Here is a 25,217-nt window from a genome sequence, read left to right as displayed (position 1 = left end):
TTTGTTAAGCACTTACTATGTGCCAAGCACTGTTCTAAGCGCTGGGGTAGACATAGGGGAATCAGGTTGTCCCACGTGGGGCTCACAGTCTTAATCCCCATTTTACAGATGAGGGATATTGAGGCACAGAGAGGTTAAGTGACTTGCCCACAGTCACACAGCCAACAAGTGGCAGAGATGGGATTCGAACTCATGCGCCCTGACTCCAAAGCCCATGCTCTTTCCACTGAGCCACACTGCGTGGTAGCAGTGTGAAGAGGAAAGGGCATATTTTAGCGATGTTGTGGAGGTGGGACCGACACGATCTAGTGATGGATTGAATATGTGGATAGAATGAGAGAGAGAAGTCGAAGATAATGTCAAGGTTACGGACTTGTGAGACAGGAAGGATGGTGGTGCCATCTTCAGTGATGGGAAAGTCAGGGGTGTGGGTGGGAAGGAAAAGGTTTGAGTGGGAAGGGGGCAGACAGGCAGATGAAAATATGTATCGGTAGTGGAAACAGGAGGGAGACAGGGGATATGACTGTAAGTAGTACAGTTATTCATTCATTCAATATTATTTATTGAGCACTTACTATGTGCAGAGCACTGTACTGAGCCCTTGGAATGTACAAATCAAGTTATATCAGGATAAATAGCTGAATTAATAATTGAATAGAAAAACGAAAATACAAAGAGGAATAGAATTCTGTATAGAAGTGCGGAGGATAATCAGTCGATCAATCGATGGTATTTACTGAGGGCTTACTATGTGCAGAGCTCTGTACTAAGTGCTTGGGGGAGTACTATACAATAGAGTTGGTAGATACATTTTCCTCCCTCAACGAGCTTACAGTTTAAGTTCTGAGAGTGTGTGTTGCCCAGATCAATCCATCAACCAATCATGTTTATTCAATGCTTACTGTGTACAGAGCACTGTACTAAGCACTTGGGAGATGTATTCCCTCCTCACAATGAGTTTACAGACAATAAATAAGTTAAATAAATTACAGATAGATACATAGGCGCCGTGGGGCTGAAAGAAAGGTGAATAAAGGGAGTAAATCTGAGTGGAAGGGTGATGCAGAAGGAATTGGGAGAAGAAATGAGGACATAGACAGGGAAGGCCTCTTGGAGGAGTTGTGCCTTCAATAAGGCTTTGAAAGTGGGGAGAAAAATTGTTGGATATGAAGAGGGAGGGCGATCCAGGCCAGAGGCAGGATGTGGGCAGGAGGTCGGCAGTGAGATAGACAAGATTGAGGTTCAGTGAGCAGATTGACGTTAGAGGAGCAAAGTGTGTGGGCTTGGTTGTAGTAGGAGAGCAGTGAGTAAGGTAAGGTAAGGTAGGCTTGATGGGACTAGATTATTGTGAACTAATCTGAGAAGCCTTCTTGAGAAGATGGGATTTTAGGAGCACTCTGAAGATGGACAGGGCTGAGGTAGTGCTGATTTGTTTGGGTGAGGGAGTCCCAGGCCAGGGAAACAGTGTTTGTGCAGGAATGGAGTGGAGAAAAAGATACAGTTAGAAAGTGAGTTTGGTAGGAGTGAAGAGCACAGGCTAGGGAGGAACAGGTGACGACAGCCCATTTGTAAAATGGGGCGACTGTCAGGAATCTTGAAGCTAATGATCTGGAGTTTTTGCTTGATGCCGAGGGAGACGGGGCAGGATTGGAAATTTTCAGGGAGTGGAGACCAGTGAGGAGGCTATTATCGTAGGTCTAGGACAGAGTGGCAACTGGAAAGAGGTAATCTGGGAAACATTGCCCTTGGCAGTGGGAGAAATCTGGGATGGGAAGCAAGCTGATGCCTCAAGATTGGTACAGGTCGAAGTGGGGGCTGGGAGTGGATGGGTTGGAGGGAGGGAAGGAAGGATGGAGGGAAAGAGGGAAGGTGACTAGCAGGGATGTGATGCCTCCGGGAAAAGCCATCTCCTCGCCCTCTCCAGCTCCAACCCACCTCAGGAAGATGACCCCCAACCTGGACCCCTCTCCCTGCCCAGACCAGGACGCTGATTCTTTCACTCATTCAATCCACGGAGGACAATTGTCCCTCCCCTCCACTGCACATGGAGGAAACAGAATGTCCATGCCTGGTCTCCATGACTCTCGGGCCCGGTCCAGACCAGCCTCCCCAAGGAGGGACACAGGAAGTTCCTGGTCTGACCATGCTGTCAGTGCCCAGTTGATTTCCATTGAAAGGCCGTCCAGCGAGACACCTGTAGTTGGGTTCCAGCCCCCCAAGGATTTCTCCAGGTCAGGAACAAGGAGACCACTCCACCAGTCTGCCTTACCCTCTACTGACACCTCTATGCTCCCATCCTCCTCTCTCACCTGTAAGAACCCCAAGAAGCCAAGGTCTTCCTGGTCTTCTGCCCTAGGCTTGTCAGGGTGCCAGAGTCCCCAGATATCATCACCTTCCCCTGAGCTGAACCCACCCTCTCGTGCCCCTGGGCATAGGCCCCTTTGTCTTCTTCGGCCAAAATGTCCTGCCTGGCCTCTCCCCAGTGACCAGACCTGGCCCCTTTCCTCATCTCTGATTAATTGACCCCTTCCGTGAGCCTCGTCCCAAACTGGTCATTCCCAGCAGCGTCTTCAAATAAGGGAGAGATCAGTCAGTGGTATTTATTGAGTGTGTACTGTGTGCAGAGCTCTGTACAATGCGCTTGGGAGAGTACAGTACTAGAGAGGTGGTAGGCACATTCCCTGCCTACAACGAGCTTACAGTCTGGAGAGGGAGACAGACATTAATAAAAATAATTTAGAGATCTGTACACACATGCTGTGCGGCTGAGGTCGGGGTGTATACCAAATGCCCAAAGTACAGATCTAAGTACATAGAAGGGAGAGGGAGCAGGAGAAAAAAAGATTTAGTGGGAGAAGGCCTCTCAAAAGAGCTGTGACCTTAATAAGGCTTTGAGAGTGTGCTCTAGAGGGAGACTGCTAAGTAGAGAAGGTGGGGTTATCACGGCAGGAAAGAGAGCAAGAGATTCATGCATTGGAACCAATAGGCCTGGACCACTAGTGCATTAACTGGACCTTCAAACCAAATCAATCAATGGTATTTATTGAGCACTTACTGTGTTCAGAGCACTGTATTAAGCCCCTGGGAGAGTATTATTCAAATGTGATATTAATGACTCTCACTTCTACCTGTGGGGGGATGTGAGCAGAGACCAAGGTGGGCCAAAGGGTGAGGAGATGAGTGGTTAGGCAGAGAAGGCCTCTTGAAAGAGATATGATTTTTAGTAGGGTTTCAAAGTCAGGGGAATGGTGGTCTGTTGGATATAGTAATAAGAAGGATGATGGTATTTGTTAAGTGCTTACTATGTGCCAAGCACTGTTCTAAGCGCTGGAGCAAGGGGGAGTTAATTCCAGGCAGGAGGGAGAGTGTGAGCAAAGGGTGGGAGGCAAGACAGGTGAGATCAAAGTACAGTGAGTAGGTTGGCATTAGAGGATCAAAGTGTGTGGGCTGGCTTGTAGTAGAAAATCAGCAAGGGAAGGTAGGAGCGGGAGAGCTGCCCGAGTACCTTAAAGCTGAGGAAAGGAAATTCTGTTTGATGGTGGAAATGGATGGATAATCCCTGGAGGTTTATGAGGAGTGTGGAGTCATGTACAAAACAGATTTTTAGAAATATGACCCGGATAGCAGAGTGAAGCACGATGGACTGAAATAGGGAGAGGCTGAAGGTGTGGAGGTTAGCGAGGAGGCTGATGCAGTAGTCGAGGCAGGATATGATAAGTGCTTTGACCATCTTGGCAGCAGTTTGTATGGACAGGAAGGGAAAGATTCTAGCGACGTGGTGAAGGAAAAACTGACGGGATGTGGTGACAGACTGAACGTGTCGCTTGAATGAGAGAAATGAATGAAATGTTAAGGACAGCGTTACAGGTTTGTGAGACAGGGAAAATGGGGACATTGTCTACAATGATGGGAAAGTCTCAGGAAGGATGGGGTTTGGTTGAGAAGATGAGGGTTCTGTTTTGGACATGTTAAGTTTAAGATATCAGGAGGACATCCAAGTAGAGATGTCCTGAAGGTAGGAGGAAATCTGAGATTGCACAGAAAGAGAGAGGTTAGGGGCTGGGCAGGTAAATTTGGGAATAATTAATTCATTCAATAGTATTTATTGAGCACTTACTATGTGCAGAGCACTGTACTAAGCGCTTGGAATGTGCAATTCGGCAACAGATAGAGAAAATCCCTGCCCATGATGGGCTCACAGTCTAATCGAATAATCCATGTAGAGATGGTAGTTGAAGCCATGGGAGCAAATTAATTCTCCAAGGCAGTGGATACAGATGGAGAATAGGAGGGGTCCCAAAATTGAGCCTTGAAGTACCTCCACAGTTAGGGAATGGGAGGTAGACACTGAGAAGGAATGGCCAGAGAGATAGGAGAGGCAGCACGCTCTTGTGGCAAGAGCCTGGGTTTGGGAGTCAGAGGGCGTGAGTTCTAATCCCAGCTCCGCCACTTGTCTGCTGTAACCTTGGGCAAATCACTTCACTTCTCTGGATCTGTTACCTCATCTGTAAAGTGGGGATGAAGACTGTGAGCCCCATGTGGGGCAACCTGATGACCTTGTATCTCCCCCAGCGCTTAGAGCAGTGCTTGACTCATAGTAAGTGCTTAACAAATACTATAATTATTATTATTATTATTGGAGGAAAACCAGGAGTGTCTGCAAAGCCAAGGTTAGTTAGTGTTTCCAGGAGAAGGAAGTGGTCCGCAGTGCTGAAGGCAGCTGAGAGGTTGAGGAGGTCTAGGATGGCATAGAAGCCACTAGATTTGGCAAGAAGGAGATGACTGGTGAACTTAGTTATAGAGGGCCGTTTCACTGGAGTGGAGAAGCTGGAAACCAGATTGCAGTAGGTCACTATCCCTCCTCCCCCCTCCCTCTCCTTCCCCTCCTTCGAAGCCCATATCATTCGCCTCTATCACCCACTCCAGTTACTTGTCGCCGTCATCTACCGCCCTCCCGGTCCCACCTCCGACTTCTTCAACCACCTTGACCCCTTTCTCACCTTCCTTCTCTCCTTCTCTCTGCCCACTCTGATCCTTGGAGACTTCAACATCCATACGGATGTACCCGACGACTCCTCTGCCGCCCGCCTGCTATCCCTCCTCGACTCTGCCGACCTCCTCCTCCACCATACCGCGCCCACTCACCGACTCGGTCACACCCTCGATCTCGTCATCTCCTACCGCTGCACTATCTCCTCACTCACCAACTCTGAAATCCCTCTCTCTGACCATAACCTTCTCACCTGCCTCATCTCTCACACTCCCTCCCCCTGCAAATCTTCGCTACTGCCCCACAGAGACCTCCGCTCTCTCGATCCCATCCGTCTTTCCAATAGCATCTCGCCTCACCTTGCCGCCCTGTCCTCTCTTCCCACTCTCGACGATCGGGTCTCCGCTCTCAACTCCACCCTCTCTACTCATCTCGACTCTCTCGCCCCCCTTTCCCTCCGCCGCTCTCGCTCCACTAACCCACAGCCCCGGATCACCTCCTCCGTCCGCCTCCTACGCTCCTATGCTCGAGCTGCTGAGCGCTGCTGGCGAAAGTCCAAGCACCGAGCCGACCTCACACACTTCAAATTTATCCTTTCCTGCCTTAACTCTGCCCTCTCCTCCGCCAGGCAAAGCTTCTTCTCCTCCCTCATCGACACCCATGCCCGTCACCCCCGCCGATTGTTCCGGACCTTTAACTCTCTCCTTAGGCCCCCTGTTCCTCCCCCTCCCCCATCTCTCACCCCTAATGATCTGGCCACCTATTTCCTCACGAAAATCAACACAATCAGGTCTGAGCTCCCCAAAGTCACCCCCCCACCTCTCCCCTCCCCCCCAACAACCCCCTCCCCTACTTTCCCATCCTTCCCTGCAGTATCCTCAGAGGAGATCTCCTCCCTCCTCGCAAGTGCCACCCCCTCCACCTGCGCCTCGGACCCCATTCCCTCTCACCTTCTTAAAACCATCGCCCCTGCCCTCCTCCCTTCCTTAACTTCTATTTTAACCACTCAATCTCCAAGGGCTCCTTCCCCTCTGCCTTCAAACATGCCCACGTCTCCCCCATCCTAAAAAAAACCCGCTCTTGACCCCACTTCCCCCTCCAGTTATCGTCCTATCTCCCTACTACCCTTCCTTTCCAAAATCTTAGAACGAGTCGTCTACAATCGATGCCTAGAATTCCTTAACTCCCATTCTCTCCTAGACCCCCTCCAATCTGGCTTCCGTCCCCTCCACTCTACTGAGACTGCTCTCTCTAAGGTCACCCATGACCTCCTTCTTGCCAAATCCAATGGCTCCTACTCCATTCTGATCCTCCTTGACCTCTCTGCTGCCTTTGACACTGTCGACCATCCCTCCTCCTCCATACCTTATCTCACCTTGGCTTCACGGACTCTGTCCAGACTTCTCCATCACCGTGGATGGCACGACCATCCTTCCCGTCCCGCAGGCCCGCAATCTCAGTGTCATCCTTGACTCGTCCCTCTCGTTCACCCCACACATCCTATCCGTTACCAAGACCTGCCGGTTTCACCTCTACAATATCGCCAAGATCCGCCCTTTCCTCTCCACCCAAACGGCTACCTTACTATTACGGGCTCTCGTTATATCCCGGCTAGACTACTGTGTCAGCCTTCTCTCTGACCTCCCTTCCTCCTCTCTCGCCCCGCTCCGGTCTATTCTTCACTCCGCTGCCCGGCTCATCTTCCTGCAGAAACGATCTGGGCCTGTCACTCCCCTTCTTAAACAACTCCAGTGGTTGCCTATCGACCTCCGCTCCAAACAAAAACTCCTCACTCTAGGCTTCAAGGCTCTCCATCACCTTGCCCCTTCCTACCTCTCCTCCCTTCTCTCTTTCTACCGCCCACCCCGCACGCTCCGCTCCTCTGCTGCCCACCTCCTCGCCGTCCCTCGGTCTCGCCTATCCCGCCGTCGATCCCCGGGTCACGTCCTCCCGCGGTCCTGGAACGCCCTCCCTCCTCACCTCCGCCAAACTGATTCTCTTTCCCTCTTCAAAACCTTACTTAAAAATCACCTCCTCCTAGAGGCGTTCCCAGACTGAGCTCCTCTTCCCCCTCTACTCCCTCTGCCATCCCCCCTTTACCTCTCCGCAGCTAAAGCCTCATTTTCCCCTTTTCCCTCTGCTCCTCCACCTCTCCCTTCCCATCCCCACAGCACCGTACTCGTCCGCTCAACTGTATATATTTTCGTTACCCTATTTATTTTGTTAATGAATTGTACATCGCCTTGATTCTATTTATTTGCCATTGTTTTTACGAGATGTTCTTCCCCTTGACGCTGTTTAGTGCCATTGTTCTTGTCTGTCCGTCTCCCCCGATTAGACTGTAAGCCCGTCAAACGGCAGGGACTGTCTCTATCTGTTGCCGACTTGTTCATCCCAAGCGCTTAGTACAGTGCTCTGCACATAGTAAGCGCTCAATAAATACTATTGAATGAATGAATGAAAGGTAGAGAAATGGAGGAGAGGCAGTGGAGGCAGTGGGTTTAAACAACTTGCTTGAGTTTGGAAAGGACTGATGAGTCGGGGGATGGGGTGATAACCTGAAGAATGAGGATATGTAGATAAGGGCTCTGGAGCTGAGGGAGGGGTGAATATCAAGTGCTTAGGGGATGCAAATTCAACTGCATAAGCAACACAGAAGGGAGGGCAGAGAAGGTAAATGAGGGTCCACCCCTCCCACAGCTCCAGAGCCCTTATCTATATATTCTCATTCTGTCCCACTTCCACTATCTGTGATTTATTTTAATGCCTGTCTTCCCCCCTAGACTGTAAGCTCCTGTGGGCAGGGACTCTGTCTACCAACTCTGCAGTATTGTAGACTCCCAAGCACTTAAAACAGTACACTGAACACAGTAGGCATTCAACAAAAATCATAGATACATTGATTGATTGATGGAAGGGTATCTGAAAGCAGTGGGGAAGGAGCAAATGGAGAGGAAGAACAGGGGAGCAGCTGTTTGGTTAAGGTGCTAAGGGATGGGGTTGGAGACACAGGAAGAGGGGATAGATTTGAGGAAATAATAATGATTAAGGTACTCGTTAAGCGCTTACTATGTGCCAAGCACTGTTCTAAGCACTATTGCTGGAAAGGATGGGGGGTCAAAGAGGGGTTCGTCCTTTCCCTATCCTTGCCACTGGCCTGTGCCCATCCCCAGCCCTTACCCCATATTATCTGGTTGACCCTGTCCTTGCCCTCTGTCCTGGCCCTCTGTGCCTCTTCCTTCCATCCCTCCTCCCGGCCCTCACACCGGATGTCACCCTAGATTACTATCTTGCTTAGATAGTGCTGAGGAAGCAAGGGGTGCTGGTCTGACTGAGCTAGCTGGACTTCCTGGAGGAGGTGGCCTTGAAAGGGAGCAGGATGTGGTTTGGCAGAGTAAAACGGGGAAGGACTCCCAAGTTGGGGAATGAGGTAGGGTCCTGTGAGCTTTGGCTCAAAAGTGGAAGAGCTGAGTCTGGGCCTAGTGTGGAGGGCAGAGTGGAGGGCGTGTGCTGTGTTATGTGTCATATTGTACACCTGCCCCTGATTTTGTCCCTATTCCTGTCCCAGCCTACAGTGCCACGTTTGGCTTAGTGGAAGGAGCACGGGCTTGAGAGTCAGAGGATGTGGGTTCAAGTCCTGGCTCTGCCACTTGTGCTGTGTGATCTTGGGCAAGTCACTTAACTTCTCTAGGCCTCAGTTACCCCCTCTGTAAAAATGGGGATTAAGACTGTGAGCCCCACGTGGGACAGCCTGCTTACCCCAGCGCTAAGAACAGTGTTTGGCACATAATAAGGGTTTAACAAATACCAAATTATTATTATTATTATCATCTCCTCCCCTGACCTTTCCCTCTCCCCGCCTTTCCCTCTCCCTTCTTGCCTCATGCCCTGTGTGTCGGTAATGTAAGACGCAGGCAGACCACTTCCTTCCTCTGGTCGCCCTCCTCCTCTCCTCCACCAGCCCAATGAATTCAGTAAATTCAGCATTTATCCCGGCCCGCCGACTCTGTTGCTGCCAGCCTCTCAGTCCCCCACGTATCGCTCAGGGAGGGACTGTGCTTTAGGGCCCCGGCTGACCCCTGGGACATTGGGACACAGATCGGCTCTAAGGCTGGGACCTCTCCACTGGGTGGGCTTGGGGAAGCTGCCAACAAGGGGCAGCTCAGTTGTGGGGTACACTTGGGCAAGGGACGCTCCCAGGTCTGGATCGCCCAGGCCATGGACCCTCTGTCCCACCCCACTCCTGGCTCCAGGGACCCTCCAGGCCCCGGAAGATGAGTTCTTTCATTGTTGTAGGGATTGCGTCTGTTGTATTGTTGTGTTGTACTCTCCCAAGTGCTTAGTACAGTGCCCTGCACACAGTAAGCACTCAATAAATGAGATTGATTGACTCTTTCTCAGCGCTGCACACTCATTCAATAGTATTTATTGAGCACTTACTATGTGCAGAGCACTGTACTAAGCGCTTAGAATGAACAAGTCGGCAACAGATAGAGACGGTCCCTGCCGTTTGACGGGCTTACAGTCTAATCGGGGGAGACGGACAGACGAGAACAATGGCAATAAATAAAGTCAAGGGGAAGAATATCTCGTAAAAACAATGGCAACTAAATAAATCAAGGCGATGTACATTTCATTAACAAAATTAACAAAATAAATAGGGTAATGAAAATATATACAGTTGAGCAGACGAGTACAGTGCTGAGGGGATGGGAAGGGAGAGGGGGAGGAGTAGAGGGAAATGGGGGGAAAAGAGGGTTAAGCTGCGGAGAGGTGAAGGGGGTGCGGTAGAGGGAGTAGAGGGAGAAGGGGAGCTCAGTCTGGGAAGGCCTCTTGGAGGAGGTGAGTTTTATGTAGGGTTTTGAAGAGGGGAAGAGAATCAGTTTGGCGGAGGTGAGGAGGGAGGGCGTTCCAGGATTGCGGGAGGATGTGGCCCAGGGGTCAACGGCGGGATAGGCGAGACCGAGGGACGGTGAGGAGGTGGGCGGCGGAGGAGCGGAGCGTGCGGGGTGGGCGGTAGAAAGAGAGAAGGGAGGAGAGGTAGGAAGGGGCAAGGTGATGGAGAGCCTTGAAGCCTAGAGTGAAGAGTTTTTGTTTGGAGCGGAGGTTGATAGACAACCACTGGAGGTGTTTAAGAAGGGGAGTGACATGCCCAGATCGTTTCTGCAGGAAGATGAACCGGGCAGCGGAGTGAAGAATAGACTCCCAACCCCACATGGACTAGAAAGGGAGTCTTGAAGGGGAGGGTTTAAACTCACACTCCCCCTCATCCCTGCTGAGATTTCCTCTCCATTCAGTCACAGGTCTGGAATGGGGAGTTGATCCTGAGGCATCAAGATCTGTTTTCTGGGGATCAGAAACCCCCTAGGACCTTAGCCCTGAGCGCCCTGACGCACCAACCATAGAGGTATCTGGAAACCTTTTGCTGCAGGAGACAGCAGTGAAGACTGTTGGGAGAGTAAGGGCTGGGGATGGGAGCCGGGGTTGTGGGTGCAAATTCACTGACCCCCCAGAAGCAGCAGTAAGCCAGACTTCCCTCTCACCCTTCCCTCTTCAATGTCCCTGGCATTGAAATCTGCTGAAGGCCCCCTCCTCACCCCTCTTTTACTTCCCCTCCCACCCCTACCCAACCCTGGGACGGAAGCTGGCCAGCCCATAGTAGGTCCTCCACTGAACTGGAGAGTGAGTCAGGGAGGGAGAAGGGGTTGGGGGGAGGGGCACTCACCCTCCTGGGGTTTGCCATGTTGTCCCTCTCTTTCTTCAGGGACAACTCAGGGTCCAGAGCTGGGAGTCCCTTCCCAGACCACGCCGGAGAGATCAGGGCCACCGGGTGGCATCCAGGAGGGAGCGGAGAAGGTAGAGGACTTGGGATTTTATTCCAGGACCGTAGCCACAAGTTAGGGCTCTGTCTATCAGCACAGACCTCCCTCCCCAACCCCAACGGAACTCTGTTGCAGATGCACACTGAGCCCTTTGTGTCTGAAGTTGAAACTGAAACCAACAAAGGGGAAGGAAATGTCCAGGGGAGGGAGAAAACAGTGGGCCTGTTCTGGGTCTGCACTGAGCTCGGGAGCCAGTGAGGCAGGGGTCAGGGGTTGGGGAGGAGGAAGAGGAGGTGGGAGCTAGGGTAGAGAAGACTCCAGGTTGGTCCCAGGGAGCTCTCAGTGCGTCAGGAGATAGGCCAGTCCTGGGCACAGTCAAAGAACCCTGGAATCAGATGGGCCCACAAGAGGTCATCTGATCCAGCCCTCTGCTTCCACAAAGGTGAAGAAGTAACCACTCAAGTCAGATGGGTGTCTGTTCCTTTCTGAAGTATCTCCGGGGAAGGACCCCACCCCTCCCTCCACAAGTGACATTAGAGTTTTTTCACCTGACTCTCAGGAAGATCTTCCTGCTCAACTGAAATCTCCCTAGCTGCAATTTAAACCTCTTTCCCCTGGGATCATCATAAATGAGTTCACACTGGTGCAGTAAAAACAGGAGGGAGTTGTAGGGGAAGGGTGTTTGTGGATAGTTTTCTTAAAAAGTGGTATTTTTTAAGCACTTACTATGTCAGGCAAAGTACTATGTGCTGGAGTAGATCAGTCAATCAATCAGTGGTATTTATTGAGCATTACTATGTGCTGAGCACTTTACTAAGTACTTCGGAGAGTACAAGAGAATTAGTAGACACGTTCCCTGCCCATAATGAATAGGTTGGGCACAGTCCATATCCCACATGGGGCTCACAGTCTTAATCCCCATTTTACAGATGAGGTAACTGAGGCCCAGAGGAGTGAAGCGACTTGCCTAAGGTCACAAAGCAGACAAGTGACAGAGCCAGGGTTAGAATCCAGATCCTTCTGATTCCCAGGCCTTTGCTATATTCACTAGGCCATGCTTCTTCTTGTTCTGTCAGGTTGGATAGCGAGTGTGATGAATCAAGGAAGACTTTCTGGAGGAAGTGACCTTTGGCTGAGCTGTGAAGGAGCAAGTCTAGCTCCCAGGCCTGGCTCCTGGCAGAGGAACCAATCAAAAATTGGAGCTGGCAGGGTTGGCTGCCCCATCTCCGTACTCAGAAGGCGTGCTGGGTTCGGAGGTGGATGCTAATAGTTGTAGCAGTAGCGAAAATATTTATTAGGTACTGACTGTGGGCAGAGCACTGTGCTAATCTGTGGGTGAGAACGAGACGAGGTCCCTGGCACCTTAAAGCGTTCATGATTTAAGAGTGGTTGATTTCCCACGGGCAACTCTCCTGGCCCCCTAGGATGAGAAGCAGCGTGGCTTAGTGGAAAGAGCCTGAGCTTAGGAGTTAGAGGTCATGGGTTCTAATCCCGGCTCTTCCGCCTGTCAGCTGCATGCCTTTGGGCAAGTCATTTAACTTCTCTGGGCCTCGGTTACCTCATCTGTAAAATGGGGATGAAGACTGTGAGCCCCACGTGGGACAACCTGATCACCTTGTATCCCCCCCCAGCGCTTAGAACAGTGCTTTGCACATAGTAAGCGCTCAACAAATACCACCATTATTATTATTATGAGGATGATTCGGGCCTCAGCCCATCTCCCGAGCCTCCTCCCAGCAGTGGCTAGGAGGGGAAAGGGAGGGTGGTGGATAGGAGCAGAAGGCCATAGGCCCTTAATGCAGGTTGGGTCGATTCCCCGGAGAAGGGCGGGCAAATTCTCAGTGCCCCAAATTGTAGAGTGACCCGATGTTTGGAGGGCGGATCAAACTCTCTGGGGAGTATAACCCAGGCTTGCAGAGGCAGAAAAGTCTGCCAAACACTGCCACTTTCGCTACTTCCCCCATCTGAAGAAACCTCCCCAACCACGCTGGTGGGAGCTGGGGGAACCACAGCACTCCGATTGCCAGTGATCACTGAGAACACCTGAGATCTTCTACAGGCCTGGCAGCCCTGGAGTTGCTTCCTGGCCTCAGAGGTCTTTGGACCTTGTCTCTCTTGCGCAAACATGATGGCCGCTTCTCGGTTTCTGTGGCTTCCCCTCTGTCCTGCCTCTCAGGTGGTTTTCCAGGGCCCGTGGTTCTGTGAAGTCGGGGTCACGTCCAGTTTCTGGTAGACATTGGTCAATATTCCCTCGGGAATCAATGACTCATATCCATGGATGGAGGGAAGGGAGGTTTGAGGAACAGTATCATATTCCCTAGAGATGGCCCAATCAATGTACTCGTCCGCTCAACTGTATATATTTCCATTACCCTATTTATTTTGTTAATGAATTGTACATTGCCTTGATTCTCTTTAGTTGCCATTGTTTTTACGAGATGTTCTTGCCCTTGACTCTATTTATTGCCATTGTTCTTGTCTGTCCGTCTCCCCCGATTAGACTGTAAGCCCGTCACACGGCAGGGACTGTCTCTATCTGTTGCCGACTTGTTCATTCCAAGCGCTTAGTACAGTGCCCTGCACATAGTAAGCGCTCAATAAATACTATTGAATGAATGAATGAATGTTGAATGTTTACTAAGTCTTGGAAAAGTAGTAATATGATATAGTACTTGTTAAGCATTTACTATGTGTCAAGCACTATATGAAGCATCGAGTAGCCACAAGTTAATCAGGTTGGACCCAGTCCCTGTCCCACCTGGGGCTCACAGTCCAAGTTGGAGGGAGGAGGATTTTAATCCTCATTTTCCAGATGAGATAACTGAGGCACAGAAAAGTTAAGTGACTTGCCTAAGATCACACGGCGGACATGTGGCAGAGCTGGTATTAGAATCCAGGTCCTCTGACTTCCAGAGCTCTTTCCATGCTGTTTCTCTACAATAGAATAGAGTTGGTAGTTAGGATCTCTGCCTGCAAGGAGCTCACAGTCTAGCAGGGGACACAGAACTTAAAATGAATTTCAGGAAGTAGAAGCAAAGAGTGTGAGGATATGTGCATAAATGCTGTGGTGAGGCGTGGTGCTTGGGGGTATGAACTTTTTTAAAAATAGAATTCGTTAAGTGCTTACTATGTGCCAAGTACTGTTCTAAGTGGTGGGTTGGATACAAGATAATCAGGTTGGTCAGAGGCCCCGTCCCTCACTGACTGACAGTCTAGTAGGAGGGAAAACAGGTATTTAATCCTGATTTTTCCGATGAGAAAACTGAGGCACTGAGAAGTTAAATGATTAGCCTAAGGTATTACACCAGGCAGATGGCAGAGCCAGGATTAGAACCCAGGTTCTCTGACTCCCGGGCCTCTGCTCTTTCCTCTAGGAGACACAGGATTGAGAAAGAATGGGGTTGGCTGGGGAAGATGAGTTGTTAAGTCAGTAAAGAGTTTCTGGAGGAGATGCGATTTTAGCAGGGCTTTGAAAGTGGAGAGAGCAGTGGTCCCTCTGCCCCATAGCACTTATGTATATATCCATAATTTATTGGGAAGCAACATGGCATAGTGGATAAAGCACGGACCTAGGAGTCAGAAGGTCATGGGTTTTAATTCTAGCTCTGCCTCTTCTGTGCTGTGTGACCTTGGGCATATCACTTCTCTGGGTCTCAGTTACCTTATCTTATCTGTAAAATGGGGATTGAGACTGTGAGTCCTGGATGGGACCGGGATTGTGTCCAACCTGACTTGCTCGTATCCACCCCAGCACGTAGTGCAGTGCCTGGCACATAGTAAGCGGTTAACAGATTCCAAATAATAACTATTATTATTTATATTAATGTCTGTCTCCCCCTCTAGACATTAAGCCCACTATGGGCAGGGATCAGGTCTACCAACTCTGTTATATTGTACTCTCCCAAGAACAGCACCCAGTAAACACAGTTAACACCCAATAAATATGATTGATTGATTGATCGATCTGACAGATATGAAGGGAGAGGGAGTTCCAGGAAGAAGGGAGGGTGTGGGCATGGGGTTGATGTCAAAAGCTGTGCAATTAAGGGACAGTGAGTAGTTTGGCATTAGAGGAGCGAATGTGGGAGCTGGGTTTTAGTGGGAGAGGAACGAGAACAGGGGGAAAGGAGAGAGCTGATTGAGTGCCTTAAACCTGATGGTGAGGAGTTTCTGTTTGACACGGGGGTGGATGGACATCCATCGGAGGCTTCTGAGGTGCGGAAAGATGTGCTTAGTAGTATATTTTAGAAAAATGGTCCAGGCAGCAGGATGAAGTGCAGACCAGGGTGGAGAAAGACTGGAGGCAATTCCTGGAGCTGAGGTGAAGCAGAAACCCACTTGGGTGCAGGAAGCAGCCTGGGCTGGTTCAGAGATGATGCAGAGGTGACTCACTGGGAATCTATATCCGTCTAGTCAGTGGGGTGATGAGTACCAGCACACAAATCATTTCCTCTGGACCCAGCTCTGAGACCCTAATGCTAGAAGCACAAATAACCAGAGAAGCAGGGTGGCCTAGTGGAAAGAACACAGATCTGGGAATTAGAAGACCTGGGTTCTAACCCTAGCTCTGCCACAGGTCTGCTGGGTGATCCTGGGCTAGTCACTTCACTTTTCTGTGCTTCAGTTTCCTCATCTGTAAAGTGGGGATTCAGTACCTGTTCTCCCTTCTTCTTCAACTTTAGCCCCACGTGGGACAGGGACTGTATCCAGCCTGATTATCTTGTATCTAGCCCAGTGCTTAATACAGTGCTTGGCACAGGGTAAGTCCTAAACAAATGCCACAAATATTATCGTTACCAGAGGGGGAAGGAGAGGGGCAGAGAGCTGAAGGGCCTTTTTCTGGCACTGCTACCTGGGCTCTGGCTGGGACAGTGGTGTGGGAGGGAAGGAAGGGGGGGTAGGGGAGCACTTAATTTCCTGGGCATACACAAAAGCAGCCGGTGACTTTTCCTCCTCACTATGGTCGTTCTCCGCTGAGGCCCAAGGCATTCCCACAGCTCTCCCCATAGCTGCAGAGCTGATGTCATCACAGGCCTTACCGACAACCTCTTGCCCTCCTCACGCCTGAGTGTGGATTCAGTGGGAGAGGCCTAGGAGCAAGGCCATGCCCAGGGTAGAGTCCAATCTGGCCCCTGTATCCCAGCGGGGCCCATCTGTCGCGGAGAACTATCATGGGGCAGGACAATATCTTGGGGAAGGGAAAAGCAGACTGGGAGGGGGAAGATCCTGGAGCTCTCTGGCCTGGTTGGGAAGTGAGGAGTGGCAGGGCAGGGTTGGCATTGAGAGTGATCAAACAAGTCAGCAGAGTCACAAAGGGTATCTTCCGGAGGCCCCTCATGGATGGAACGGGCCATATTCTTGAGATGATTAACTCAGGGGCCGTCCAGCCACATGAGCAGTGGCAGTACAGCTGATTAGATACAAGCAATCTTCATCCTGGGGCACTAAACAACCAGGGTGCCCTGGCACCAGCTAGCCCCAGATCTGTCCATTTGCAAGCTAATCCATCTGTGGTATTTACTGAGCGTTTACTGCCTGCAGAGTACTGTGCGTCTTCCTGACCGACCCTTCACCTCTTTTTCTGTACCCTTGAACTTGTATCTGTCAGTCAGTCAATCATATTTATTGAGCATTTGCTGTGTGCAAAGCACTCTACTAAGCTCGCAGGAGAGTACAGTATAACAATATAACAGATACCCTGCCCACAAAGAGCTTACGAACTAAAGTGAGAGAATGATATTAATATGAATATATTCCAGATATAGTCTTTTTTCTCCTCTCTTTCCACGCAGCTTGGTAGAATTGGTAGAAGTTAGCTAATATATCAAGAGTGTCAATACTTCTCTCTTACATCGCTGAGTTGTCTGTGACCATAGCGACACTGTGGACACATCTCTCCCGGAACGCCCGACCTCCACCTGCAATCGTTCTGGCAGTGTATTCAGAGTTTTCTTGGTAAAAATCTCAAAGTGGTTTACCGTTGCCGCCTTCCACGTGGTAAACTTGAGTCTCTGCCCCCGACTCTCCCACGCCGCCACTGCCCAGCACAGGGGAATTTTGACTTGTAGCAGATTGTGTTCCAATCGCTAGCCACTGCCCAAGCTAGGAATGGAATGGATAGGCCTCTGCTTGACTCTCCCTCCAGTAGTCGAGACTGGTAGAGGACTGGAAACTCCCCAGGTGCAACCCTGAGAGGGGCATTAATAGATCATCTGGGAAAAATCCCTTTCTATCTAGGAGACATTAAAATGAGCAATGGCTCATGTAACATGTCTGCTAACTCTGTTTTTATTATACTCTCTCATTCAGTCAATCATATTTATTGAGTACTTACTATGTGCAGAGCACTGTACTAAGCGCTTGGTACAATACAATATAACAATAGACACATTCCTTGCCCACTATACACTTACAATCTAGAGGACTGACTTGGCTTTGGCCCACAGCGTGGCTCAGTGGAAAGAGCGTGGGCTTGGGAGTCAGAGGTCATGGGTTCGAATCCTGGCTCTGCCACTTGTCAGCTGTGTGACTGTAGGCAAGTCACTTAACTTCTCTGTGCCTCAGTTATCTCATATGTAAAACGGGGATTAAGACTGTGAGCCTCACGTGGGACAACCTGATTACCCTGTATCTCCCCCAGTGCTTAGAACAGTGCTCTGTACATAGTAAGCGCTTAACAAATACCAAAATGAATATTATTTTGAGGCACGCTTTTTTCAATCTAGCACGATTTACTCTGTCATTATTTGGTTGGCTCCATTGGTCTGCCTGATTCTTTCCCCCTCTCCAATGGGGTAATGGAGTCTCCTGTGGAAAATGACAGGGGGAGACTCGCTCCTGTAGAAGTCTTCAAGGCTGAGAGCCTGGGCGAAGGAATTGATTCATGTGAGGACGTTATGCACAGGGACTGCTGGAGTTGGCAGGGCCCACTGCCGTTAAGGGAAGGGAAGCGGTCTTGTGGAGAGTTATTGTTGGGGTGACCCCAGCCCGGGCAGGGAGGAGAAGGGAGGAATGTTGGGTCTCAGAACAAGAGTTGGTCCTTGGGTCTGGGTTGTGTTCTGGGCCAGAGGTGGGGGAGAGAGCGTGGCTTAGTGGAAAGAGCCTGGGCTTGGGAGTCAGAGGTCATGGGTTCGAATCCCAGCTTTTGCCACTTGTGTCAGCTGTGTGACTTTGGACAAGTCACTTAACTATTCTGTGCCTCAGTTACCTCATCTATCTGTTTAAACCGTGAGCCCATCACTGGGCAGGGATTGTCTCTATCTGTTGCCGAATTGTACATTCCAAGCGCGTAGTACAGTGATCTGCACATAGTAAGCGCTAAATAAATCCTATTGAATGAATGAATGAATTTGAGCCCCACGTGGGGCAACCTGATTACCTTGTATCTACCCCAGTGCTTAGAACAGTGCTTGGCACCTAGTAAACACTTAACAAATACCATCAGCAGCAGCAGCACCACGTGCCCGCTCTCAGCCCCTGCCCAGATGCATTCCCAAGGGGGCACAGAGTGTGATGGGTGAGTAGGAAGGGGGGCACTGCGAAATGCACGTAAAGTTCCTTTTGCCATGCAGGACCCTTTTACAGCTGAAGTGACCACAATGTAGTGTTAATGCTGTGCTGAAGTGCCACAAACTAGCAGCCGCTGCGGTCTTGGCCGCCCACATTGGCCAGCTCTTTTCAGGGTTCCTACTGAGTTTACTTTGCAGAACACTCTGGGTGGTCCTTTGGTCCAGAACCTTCACCCCTGATGATACAGCTCTAGTAGGCACTCCCCTATTTCTAGCTGTTACATCCCCTTCCTGCAGCGAGAGATGAGTCACTTAGTACAGTGTTCTGCACATAGTAAGCACTCAATAAATAACATTGATTGATCGACTGATTACGTACGGTTGTTGTGGGCAGAGAATGTTATATCGTACTCTCCCAAATGCTTAATATAGTGCTCTGTAGAGTAAGCGCTGAACAAATACCACTGATTGATTATTAAATAGAGGTGCTGAGGTTAGGCAATGGAAAGAATGTGTTAATTAGGGAGTTAAGGGATATGTAAATAGGTAAAATAGAAATAGTGTGGCCTGGTGGAAAAAGCAAGCATCTGGGAGTCAGAGGACCTGGGTTCTAATACTGGCTCTGCTACATGTCCGCTGTGTGACCTTGGGCAAGTCACTTCACTTCTCTGTGTCGCTGTTACCCCATCTGTACAATGGGGATTCAGGCTGTGAGCTCCACATGGGAGATGGTTTGTGTCCAACTTGACTATCTTGTATCTGCCACAGAACTTAGTACAGTGCCTGGCACATAGTAAGCATTTAACAAATACCATTAAAAGAATAGAAGACGTAAATCTCTCCATCCATTGGATAAGAAAATGTCACTACTGATTATTTACTGGAGAGGGCAGATGTGGCTGATGACACAGGAGGAACTGACATTCCCTTCATAAGGCCATGTCCCTCAAAGCATGGTGGTATTTTGTGCCCACATGCCTACTTCCAATTTTGTCTCCCCCTCTGGGTATCATAATCTTCCAAAACCTCTACTCCAAGGCAATCACCTCCATTTCTGATTGCCTCCCACCCATCTTCTGCTGCTGTCTCCCAGAGCTTTCATTTCATTTCATTTCATTTCATTTCATTTCATTTCATTTCAGCTTTTACTTCCTTGTCTCCTTAACATGTTTCTTTGGCTCACCTACTCTATGGTTTCCCCATTGCAGTTTATTGGGAGTAGCTGTTTGGTTCTCCAAACTTCTCCGCCAGGGTCCGACCCATTCAAGTGTGACGTGGCAAGCAGTACTTCATTGCTGATGGGCTGGCTGCCATCCAGGACCCCTTGGCAGGTGATCTCGCATTACCACTCGAGGTTCTGGATCATAGGACATTGGTATGGGTGGAATAGAGGAGATGAAGTTCAGTTTGGTCAGAATATTGGTACCTCACACTGCTTTAAGACACTGAAAGGACAAATAAACTAATAGAGCCCCAAACTAAGTGCCTATTAAAAAGATACTAGGTACCAAGTAACATTCAGTAGATGGCCACTACAGTGCTCTGCACCCAGGAGGTGCTCGAGGGTGCTCTTTATGTAGTAGTCGCTCAGTACAGTTCTCTACATGCAGTACGTGCTCAGAACAGTATTCTACCCACAGTAGGTAATTAGTACAGTGCTCTGCATGCAGTAGGAGCTCAGTAGAGTGCTCAGTGTTTTTTTAAATGGTATTTGTTATGCGTTTACTCTGTGCCGAGCACTGTCCTAAGCACTGGGATAGGTACAAGCTAATCAGGTTAGATATGGTCCCTGTCCCACATGTGGCTCACAGTTTAAGGAATCCCCATTTTACAGATAAAGTAACTGAGGCCCAGAGAAGTTAAGTGATTTGCCCAAGGTCGCACAGCAGACAGGTGGTGGAGCCGGGATTAGAACCCAGGACCTCTTACTCTCAGGCACTCTCCATAGGCCATGCTGCTTCTCATGGTGCATGGCTCAGTGGAAAGAGCACGGGCTTTGGAGTCAGGGCTCATGAGTTCGAATCCCAGCTCTGCCACTTGTCGGCTGTGTGACTGTGGGCAAGTCACTTAACTTCTCTGTGCCTCAGTTCCCTCATCTGTAAAATGGGGATTAAGACTGTGAGCCCCACGTGGGATAACCTGATTCCCCAATGTCTACCCCAGCTTAGAACAGTGCTCGGCACATAGTAAGCGCTTAACAAATACCAACATTATTATTACCCCAGTGTTCTACACGTAGTTGACAGTCGTTGATCTATTCTCCCCATCCCTTCCCAGAGGAGATCTCTCCGGGCTGGCAGGTGGTAGTTTGTGTGCAGGAGGAGGGCATGTCCCACTTCCCCTCCCCATCCCCTGAAGGTCACCATCCCAGCTGGGCCCTAATGGAGCCTGATGGGGCAGTCTCTCTGAGCCAAGGGACATGGCAGTGAAGCTGGGAGTTCAGTGAGCAGAAGGTCTCAAAACCCTGCTATTGATGATGGTGGCATTTGTTAAGCGCTTACTCTGTGCCAAGCATTGTACAAAGTGCTGGGGTGGATACAAGCAAATGGGGTTGGACAAAGTCCCTGTCCCTCTTGAGGCTCCCCATTTTACAGATGGGGTAACTGAGGCCCCCGAGAAGTGAAGTGACTTGCCCAAGGCTACACAGCAGACAAATGGTGGAGCTGGGATTATTACTCATGACCTTCTGACTCCCAGGCCCGTGCTTTATCCACTATGCCAGGATACTGGTATCCCACACTCTGGTGGGATTCAGTCATCAGGCAGCTGGGTGGTCGGATTGCCATGACTGCAGCTTCGATTCGGGGTTCCGAGGTGGGGGAAGGTGCTAAAAAGAACAAACTAGATCAGGGCATCAAAGTCTTTCTTTAAACACACTCCAATATAAAATGAGTAAACAAGGAAATAAATGATAAATGACTTTGTCTCAGCAGGGTACCGGAAAATGTAATAGCAGCAATAATCAATCAGTGATTATTTACCAAGTGCTTACTCAGAGCAGAACACTGTAGTGATAAGCGCTTGGAAAAGTATAATACAACACGTTCCCTGCCCGTAGCAATCTTACAGTCTAGGGAGAGGCCTATGGTCTAGAATAGCAATAAAAGTAACAACAGTAACAATAATAATGATGATAATAATAATAACAATAATAATATCTGGGGTATTTGATATAATAATAACATTTGTTACATGCTTACTATGTACTAAACACTGTACTAGGCTCTGGGGTGGATGATATAAGCAAGTTGGGTTGGACACAGTCACTGTCGCACATGAGGCTCATGGTCTCAATCCCCATTTTACAGATGAGGTTACTGCGGCACAGAGAAATGAAGTGATTTGCCCAAGGTCACACAGCAGACATGAGGCGGAGTCAGGATTAGAACCCATGACCTTCTGACTCCCAGGCCCGTGTTTTATCCACTATGTCGTGTTTCTTACTACTTGCCAAGCACATAGTGCCAAGCACTTATTGTGTGCCAAACACTGTGCTAAGCTCTAGGATAGATACTACATAAGCAGATTGGACATTGCCCCCCTGGGGCTCACAGTCTAAGAAAGAAGGAAAATAGGAATTTCAGCCCCATTTTAAAGATGAAGAAACTGGGGCACAAACTTGCCAAAGCCATAGAGCATGCAAGTGCCAGAGGTAGGATTAGAACCTAGGCCTCCTGACTCTCATTCTTGAGCTCTGTTTTTAAAAAAATGATATTTAATAACAATTATGGTATTTGTTAAGCACTTACTATGTGTCAAGCACTGTTCTAAGTCCTGGGGTTGATACAAGGTAATCAGGTTGTCCCACATGGGGCTCACAGTCTTTATCCCTATTTTACAGATGAGGTAACTGAGGCACAGAGAAGTTAAGTGGCTTGTCCAAGGTCACAGAGCAGACAAGTGGCAGAGCTGGGATTAGAACCCACAACCTCTGATTCCCAAGCCCATGCTCTTTCCACTAAGCCGTATTTGTTAAGCGCTTATTGTGCCAGGCATTATACTAAGGGCTAGGGTAAACACAAGACAATCAGATTGGACACAGTCCCTGCCCCACATTGGGCTCGCAATCTTAAATCTCCATTTTACAGATGAGGTAACTGGTAGGCACAGAGAAGTTAAGTGATAGAGTGGGCAAGTAGAGGAGCTGGAATTAGAACCCAGGTCCTTTGATTCCCAGGGACTTCTCTTTCCACTAGGCCACGCTGCTTCTGTACTGAAGACAAAGTGCTGCTTTTCCTCTTCTATGGTGCAGTCCAGCCCACTGCAGTGACTTTAATAATAATAATGTTGGTATTTGTTAAGCGCTTACTATGTGCCAAGCACTGTTCTAAGCGCTGGGGTAGACACAGGGGAATCAGGTTGTCCCACGTGGGGCCCACAGTCTTAATCCCCATTTTACAGATGAGGTAACTGAGGCACCGAGAAGCTAAGTGACTTGCCCAAAGTCACACAGCTGACAAGTGGCCGAGCCGGGATTCGAACCCACGACCTCTGACTCCAAAGCCCGTGCTCTTTCCACTGAGCCACGCTGCTTCTCTTTGAATGGACCACCTGTCCAAAGTTCTATCCAAACCCTTCCAGAACCTTTTCAGCTACATGACTTCCAATGGGAAGCTCTAACCAGCCACTGGACGGAGAAGAGTATTGCTTTTTGTCTGTTTTGAGTTTTCATTCAAATAAAAACTAAAACCCAAATCGAGTCCTTGGAGTTCTCCAGCTCCCCCTGTTCCTTGCGTAGCAGGAAATGGTCCTTCGGTAGCCTCATGTCCAGTGGACAGTCGACTGGGGACAGGCTTAGGCTCACGCTCTGGGCAGGGCAACTCCGCTCCATGTTTTCGATTTGAGATCTGTGTCGCATTTCTGATCCCCATGCAGGAGAGATGAGGCAGACACAGACACACAACTGAACAAATAAACAGAGAACCCTCTGAACCCAAATGGCACAAACGTAAACACGAGGAACCAGGGACGCAATTACAGGCACGTAGGAAGCGTGGCCAGCAGGAAGCTAGGAGGGACTAGGTAGGGCTTAATCTGGGAAGGCTTCGTAAAAGAGATGGGCTTTTAAGTTGAGAGTGGAAACAGGGAAACATACTTTAAAAGCCTCCTAGGATTCCACAGCCACCCCTGGTCACTCGTTCCAATCTTTGTAACTTTTGCTGTCAGGGCCTGCCCAGACATTCTTTCCATGTCTAACCTAAATCCCTCCTGCTACAGTTGTTTTAGTCCATTTCCTCGAGTTCATCATCAGTGGAGATGGGGAACAGCTGGGCATCCTCCCACTCCTCTCTGGTTATGGACTCCCCTTGCTGATCTCGCAGTTGGGAAACCTCTCCCCTTCCCCCTTCTCTTCCTCCTTTTTTCCCTCCACTTCTTCCTCTTTTCCCCCTTAGTGCTCCCTGCCTCTTCTGCCCCAGGGCTCAGACCATACTGATCTGAGTAATCTGAACAAAGCCTGAGTCCTGGCAGGCTGCTCTGACGACTTCAGCCCACTTCACTGTGGGGACCCCTTTGAGGGGAAACATACCCAGAAGCTATTTCCCCTTTGAGGGGAAACATACCCAGAGCTGGGTTCTCTCCTAGAGGACAGGGGAGGGGCTCCCTGACCTTGGTGGCCTCTGGGCCTCCTCGCCTGTTCCACACTTCAGCGTCTTCCCCTCTGCTGCCTCTGACCTACTGACCCCAGCCTTTCCCCCAGTGCGGGCACCCTTGGCCCTTACATGGTTGTGGGTCTTCCCTACCCTGAGGGGGGGCAGCTTCAGGGAGGGGCCGGGGGAGCTGCTTTGGCAGGCTGAATGCCGTGGTAGGGGTGGGGACGAGGGGGAGGCGTGGAGGCGGGGAAGGGGTTTCCGTGCTGGGTGGGAGCTTTCAAAATGTGTGAAGGAATTTGAGTGAGCTGAAATGGAAAATATTTGAAAACAGCTTCCCAAACTCAACTGGCCACATGTCTCTGTGGATCCACCCCAGGACACTCAGCCCTGCCAGAGCCCTGGTTTTCCACGTGTGCTTTGGCTAGAATGCGGCCGGGGAGTTGGGGGGCGTTATTCCGACAGTCGAGCCAAATTCTCCAAGGGACCCACTTGAGTGCTCCTAGGGGGCTTCAGAGCGGGAGGATTTTTTTCGTGCCAGGTTTCTGCCCATTGAAGGAGACCTAGGGGTGGGCCCTGCCTTCAATCAATCAGTCATATTTATTGAGCGATTACTGTGTGCAGAACTCAGTACTCTGAGAGCGGGGTAGCCTAATGGATAGAGCAGGGACCTGGGGGTCAGGAGGACCTGGGCTCTAATCCCGGCTCCTCCACTTGTCTGATGTGTGACTTTGGGCAAGTCCCTTCACTTCTCTGTGCTTCAGTTACCTCATCTGTAAAATGGGGATTAAGACCGTGAGCCCCACGTGGGACATGGACTGTGTTCAACCTGATTACCTTGTATCTATCCCAGCGCTTGGAACAGTGCCTGGCACATAGTAAGCTCTTAACTACAGCTCCTATTAGTAAGCTCCTTTGGACAGGCTAGCCCACACATCTCATCTATCTCACCACTGACCCCTTTCCCACATTCTCCCCCTAGCCTGGAACTCCTTCTCCCTCCATATATGGCAGATCACCACTCTTTCCACCTTCAAAACATGCTGTGGGCTGGGAATGTATCTGTTATATTGTTATTTTGTACTCTCTCAAGCCTTAGTACAGTGCTCGGCACACAGTAAGCACTCAATATGATTGACTGAATTAAGGTCACATCCTCTCTATGAGTCCTTCTCTCTTTTCGCAGCTTGCTCTCCCTTCTGGGTCAAGTATGCACTTGGATCTGTGACCTTAGGACATTTTCTATTCGTCCCACTCTCAGCCCCACAGCACTTACGTATGTATCTTGAAATTATTCATTATAAATTAC

The 25,217-nt window shown here is 49.7% G+C and overlaps 1 long non-coding RNA gene and 1 other non-coding gene across 2 annotated transcripts in view; one reads left to right on the top strand and one right to left on the bottom strand.

Moving 5' to 3' along the window:
- The window catches only part of LOC114808736, a 48,923-nt gene that overhangs the window by 5,628 nt on the left and 18,078 nt on the right, over positions 1–25,217 (top strand). The window lies entirely within an intron of this gene.
- On the bottom strand, positions 16,873–17,010 carry LOC114809592. The gene has a single exon (XR_003757368.1). It is a non-coding gene; the product is annotated as a small nucleolar RNA SNORA7 (small nucleolar RNA).

Source organism: Ornithorhynchus anatinus, chromosome 2 (genome assembly GCF_004115215.2).
Source record: "Ornithorhynchus anatinus isolate Pmale09 chromosome 2, mOrnAna1.pri.v4, whole genome shotgun sequence".
NCBI lineage: Eukaryota > Metazoa > Chordata > Mammalia > Monotremata > Ornithorhynchidae > Ornithorhynchus > Ornithorhynchus anatinus.
Note: the sequence above shows the minus strand (reverse complement) of the source record. Positions and strands in the feature narration are given on the sequence as shown.